This window comes from Cavia porcellus, unplaced genomic scaffold, assembly GCF_034190915.1.
Source record: "Cavia porcellus strain 051 isolate PalLab524CR breed Dunkin Hartley unplaced genomic scaffold, mCavPor4.1 scaffold_3, whole genome shotgun sequence".
NCBI lineage: Eukaryota > Metazoa > Chordata > Mammalia > Rodentia > Caviidae > Cavia > Cavia porcellus.
In genome coordinates this window covers 13,962,727-13,969,241 of record NW_026947486.1, presented here as the reverse complement: position 1 = coordinate 13,969,241, position 6,515 = coordinate 13,962,727, and positions in this window count along the sequence as shown.

The following is a 6,515-nucleotide window of genomic DNA, read 5'->3' as shown; positions in this document are numbered from 1 at the left end:
TCACTCTTCCAGAATGCTAAGAGTATAGGCATGTATCATCATATATGAATTTACTTTAAATTATTAAAACATTTTAGATATTGCTTCTTTTATTGAACTCAATTTTGTATTTGAACATATAAAATGATTGAGGCCAACATAAAATTATGTAATAAACCATATTCAGAAAAGTCTTACTTTCTTTACTTTCCCATCTACTATTTTTCTTCCCACTGAAGATAACCATTTCTGTATTTTTTGGTGTACTGTTTCAATTTTGGGGGAGCAGGAATGAAAATAGAAACATATGTCTTTTTTGTTTATCCATTTCCTTCATTTTTCACACAAAATACAGCATGTTACGTATACTGGCTGTAACTAATAATGACCTATCAAATCACTATATGTCAGTGTAAAGTGATCTACATGTATTTTGTGACTAACGGGTATTCCAGTTATTAAGTCAGTCCCTTAATGATGAGACATAGGTTATATCTGCTCTTTTTGCACATAAATAATGTAAAGAATGACTATTTATAAGTGGTTTCAGACAGCTGAAAATTTATCCTAGAGATAAAAAGTAACATTGCTGAGACATACAGTAAACCCAAATGTGACCTTCTTTTAGATTTTGTCAAATTCACCTCCATAGAAATTGTGTCATTTTGCAACTCTATGAGTGTTGTATAATTATGATCGTTTTCCTACAGGTGTACCAACTGTGCCTGTTGTTAGACTATTGAATTTCAGTTAATTAATATGTGAAAAGCTACATCTCATGGTAGCTTTAACTAGAAAACCTTATGAAATAAGCAAGATAGAGTATACATTTACATATTTATAATCTATTTTTGTGAGGTCAAGTTCATATCTTTTGTGCATTTATCATTAAAGAGACTGCCTGCTTCTTATGATTTATTTTGGCTATATTCTGTATAAGGATTATCAAACCTTTCCTGTGATATAAATTGCAAATTCATCTTCCCAATCTTCTTTTGATTTTTCTTGATGTATTTATTGCAATGCAAAAAACCTAAAATATAATGAAAATTTTCAGTATTTTTCATTGCTTCTGAATTTTAAATTAAAATTCAAAGTTTTTCCACTACTAGGTTATATCCACCTGTATTTTATTAGCCCTACTGTAATTACATACATTTTCTGAGAATTTAAAGTTATTTAAAACTTTTAAGACACTGCTTATTTCTTTTTTGTTTGATTTTATAGTTGAATGTTTACAATGAGTTCAATATCAAAACTATATAAGGCATATTCAGAAAACTGCTACTTTCTTTATTCTTCTATCTACCACATGTTTTAAATTATATTATATTTAAATCTCATATCATTGAAATTTATTCTTAGATGGTGACCTTTTTAAAGGGAAAAAATTAAAAATCCATTACACGTTTGGCATCAAGAACTTAAGCCAATTTAACTACTCAGTTGAAGAAGATGTTAGGGAAAGACAACCATAGATGTGTATGAGCATGCAAAAATTAAAGGAATATTATACTCATGAACACTTTCTCAGTAACCTACTAGAAAAAAATTTTAAAAATTTAATATGACTGTAGAGACATTGACAGAAGTACTAACTTTACACCTGAAACACATAATGTCATATAGTTGAGTTTAAATGATAAATGAACACAGTACAAGATATTTATAAGGTAGAAAAATGGATGTTAGGGACAATATATCAAAAGGAATATAAGTTTAATTGTCTTGTTAAGTACTCTAATGAATTATTTTCATATTGCTCTTATAAATACTACTACAAAAAATACAAAAGTATTGCTCATAGGTAAGAGTTCAGAAAACAACACAAATTTATTGTCTTACAGATATAGAGTTCACAAGTTCAAAATGAGCCAGTAGGGCTACATGTCTTCTAAAAGATGTAGGGAAAAATCAATTTCCTACAGGAAATCTGCATTTATTGACTTGTGGCTCTATCATTTACCCTTTGCTTCTGTCATCATAACTCTTTCTGACTTTGACCCTTTTTCTTCATATTTACAAGGGCCTATTGATAACATTACAATCACCTAAATAATCCAGGGTAATTATATCATCTCATAGTCTTTAACTGAATCATATCTGCAAAGACTTCATGCCATGTAAGGTAACATATTTAGAGGATTGGGGATTTAAGATGTGGACATTTTTTAGAATGGCACTATTCTGCTGATCACAGGTATTAACTGGTATTAAAAACATGTTTCATGTAGGATCTTGGTTAATAGATAAGCAAAGGGTGAAAAAACCTTAAGTAACACAATTCAGTATTACCAACAACAAGGAGCAGTACAGAGTGCAAGTAAAAAGAGAAATACATATTATATCTATTAGTGCAAAATAACCCATTCCAAATATCAGATTATATAACACAGGAGAATAAAAAATACTTCTTGGAAAATACTGTGCAAGTGTGCATACTTTACATATATATATATATATATATATATATATAACTAAAAAAGTGTATATGTATATACATATGTGTATCTCATATATGTTTATGAGAGAAAAAATGATGGTAGGGGCTAGGGAATTTAGCTCAGCAGTATAAGTGCCTGCCTGGCAAACACAAGGTTCTGAGTTTGATCTCAAGTTTAAAAAAAAAAGTGTTGGCAGATGTACATTGATATATCTGCCACAGTCCGTTTAAGACAAAATGAATCAACAAAAACTTTATATGGATATATGAAAGAATTAATAAGATTTATGTCATAGAAAACTTTGTGCTTAGATAATAACAGTTATACTTTCTTCAAGAATACATCATTTATAAATTTGAAAATGTCCTGGTATACTGAGAAAGCATCAATTAAAATAAAAAATAGAATTAAAATCTATAATATTAACCTCATAGGACAAAAAAATTGGAAACTACTAACAAAATACTATCTGTACAGAATATTTATTTATATTGATTGATTGATTTTTTGAAACAAGTTCTCACTACATACTTCAAGCTGGTCTTGAATTCACTACTGGCATGTAAGACAGGGTGGTTTCAAACTTGCAGTGATCCTCCTGTTTCAGCCTCTCAGGTGCTAAAATTACAGGTTTATGCTGCCATGCCTTGTTTATCTGGAAGGTTTTTCAAGATAAGCTATTAAAAAACCTTTGAAGGAAGAGCAAAAAGGCCCCAAATTGCAGAATTTTAAAAATAGCAATAATGAAACATGATTTATGAGAATCCACTGATGCAGTTAAGACACCAGAAAAAATTTTAGAACTTTATCCACTTAAACAAAACGTTAACGCAATTATCTTCAGTAAGTGCTTTAACCAGTAATATACTTGCCTCAGCCAGAGATCCCATAGGTTCATTGCCAGGGCTGGGAGTGGTTCTAATTTAAAATCTGATTTTTGTTCATCATGGGGCTTTTTCAATAATTATGATTTTTAAATATTGCTTTAAAATATTTTTCATCCCACTGAATGTGGTATTTGGTACTTAATTTTCTTTATCTCAGTCTTAATATTGAGTGGGGCTTCAGAGATCATAGCTACCTTTGAAAATACAGTAGTCATGGCCAGTATGTACCAGTCCAAATTGAGTGAGCCCCTTTCACTGCAGCAGAGAAGCTAGCAGAATGCACATTTTCCTGAACTGTGACAAGCAGTGGGGACATGTAATGAGAGCAGTCACAGTCAAAGGATTACACTCACTCATGGTTCTTATCTGAAGTTCAGTGGTTTTCTGGAGACTAAATGTCCCTCAGATTATTATATGCCTATACTCCATTTCTTGAGTTGGTCAGTTTCCAATTTCCAGGTCATTTTATCAATTTCACATAGCTCCATAGTTATTATGTGGGGGAGATTTGCCCATGTCCTTGTTTGACTTTAACTAGAAGTCTAACCTCAGGTAAGTATTTGTAATGTCAACAACTAAAGGAGTTTCAAGGAGTAAAAGCAAGAAATAACCAGAAAAAAGTCAGATGTGTAAGTTATTATTGTTGTTTTTAAAGACCTCACTGAAATAGTATATCAGTTCAATAAAAATGTTCATAATAATTAAAAAGATCCTTTATTCTCTTTCCATTATAATCACATCATTTCAGGGTAGCATCATACTTAATGTTCAGAAACTGTGTTCAGTAGTTATAGATGTTTGTGATCAATTAAACACAGAAAAACAAATTACGATTTAATGTACTTTGTTTTCTAGACAATGTCTTTCAAAATATGAAGTCTGCAGAGAAAGAAGTAGTAAATAAATGTTTTGTGGTTGAAAGGTTGAATTAGTGCTTTAAAGAAAATTTAGAGCAGCTGTTTTTTTCTAAACAGAGTTTTGAAAGATGGAAATGAAGTAAACACACTTCAAAGGCTTCTTGAGGATGGTTTTAGAATTAGGAATTTTGATTCCTTTGGGAAAAAGAAATTAATACACTGATAAAAAAATTCTGTGCTTCTTCTCTTTGCTAATGGCAACAAAACCTACAACTCATACTGTAAAATTGTGATGTTTCTTGCACATATAGCTTGAAAATGAAGCATCCTGCTAAAAAATCTCCAGTGATGTCTAATATGCAAATTTCAACATCTGAACTTCCCCTCTGAATGTGGGCATTTTTCGAATGCAGATACCACTGACTGGAGCCTCAAAATCAGCCACAGAAAGATATCAGGGAATGTAGTTGGACCAAACATGAGAAATCTCAAGGAGAAAGCAGGTAGAGAAATGAAGCATGGAGTTACCTAGTAAATGCTCCAAAGAAGATCATTTCCTACCATAAATTTTTTGCGGGTACAAGGTGGGGAAACATGTCAGCTGTTCTGACAACTGGTCTTGTTAAGTGGTGCTTCTATAGTTTTTCTGAAGATCATATTGAGATGAATATATAAGTTTAATGTTGGAAACTAAGGCACACATAGATTGCTTTATTTAGTAGAGAATAAAAATTTAAGCAAGAAATAGGAAAGAGACTTTGGTGAAAATCCCAAATCCTTGAGGAGAGAAGTGAGAGGTGTTAAACCTGTTCCAAATTATTGTTCTCACTATATGTTCTTAATACCCACAGCAAGATTAAACATGGTGCTACAACCACCAAATACCTGAATGCTTGCAAGTTATCAATCAAGTTAAAAAACTAGTAAAAACTAAAATACTGTCTACACACACTATCTTCTTATCTTGGACTGCTAAAATTCTTCTTATCTGAACTGCTAAAATTAATTATTCTGGTGTCTATTGCACTCTGTTGATGGACTGGTGATGTTTACTCAATAAAAATATAGGAAAATAATTTATTAATTATTACATATTTATTTTATGAAATTTTTCTTAGCTTCATTTTAGAAAACCCTTCATTAGAGTATTGTAGCCTATAATTTCATATAATTAGTGAAACTATGCTATTTATACTAGGGATCTAAATCAAAATTATCTATTAAAATGAAAAATACAAATCATGTGAATCAGTGATAGAGTGTTTACCTAATGTGTATGAGGCTCTGAGTTTGATTCCCACTACTGCAAGAAAAAAATGTTAAAAATACATACATTATAATGAATAAATATACAATATATCATTTTGGTCAAAAATTAAATAAAGCTGAAACTGAAAAATATATAAATAAATTCCATTAAATATTTTAAAAGATTAAAATAGTCATGGCATTTAAAATCCATTTATTTTCTAAAATTCGCATGCTATGTCTAGACCTGTATGTAATCAAATTTAAGGGGAATATGAATGGTTTAGTATTTCAAAATTTCCTTTAGGTATCATGTTGCAAATGCCATGATAATTTTTTAATTAATTCAAAATTAGAATGAGAGCATAAAGAAAAGCAAAAAAATGTATCTCAGCATCATTGAGAGACATTTCACAATGCAGAAGCTGCTATGTTACCTGTATCTGAGAAGGATTTGAAAAGTGAGCTCTTTCTCTTTAGTTCTTACAACATTCAAAGTCTCTCAGAATTCAAAAGAAATGTCCATTGTTGTCAATTGTGTAAAACACAAGTTTTCACAGCACTGAGATGAAATGAGATCACCATTAGTTTTAAGAAGATGGGAGAAGAGATATGGAGAGCCATTCCTCTTTTTTTCTTTTTTCTTTCTTTCTTTTTTAAAATTTATTTATTTATTTTTTTGATTTGAGATAGGGTTTCACTATGCAGTGCAGGCTGGCCTTGAACTCACTTTATAGCCCAGGCTAGCATAAAACTCACAGCAATCCTCCTGCCTCAGTCTCCTGAATGCTGGGCTTGCTGGTGTGCCCCCACCAGGTCTGGCTGAAGAACCATTCTTGAGGGATCAGCCTAGCATCAGTCCTAAGATTAGCCGCATAGCACAGTGCATTCTGCTGTGCCAATACTGATTGGCAGATTAAGAATTCTAGAGGTTCCCATGTGTTTATTCATACATTTTCATGTATTTGTGTGATTAGGGGTCCTCTAAAGTCTGAACACCCAGGGAGATGCCTTCCTTCCCTAGAGTTGTGGTTTCTTTAAATGTCCCCCCAAAACCTCAGGCAGTCGTGGAGGTGACTGAATCTAGCGTTTGTGATTAC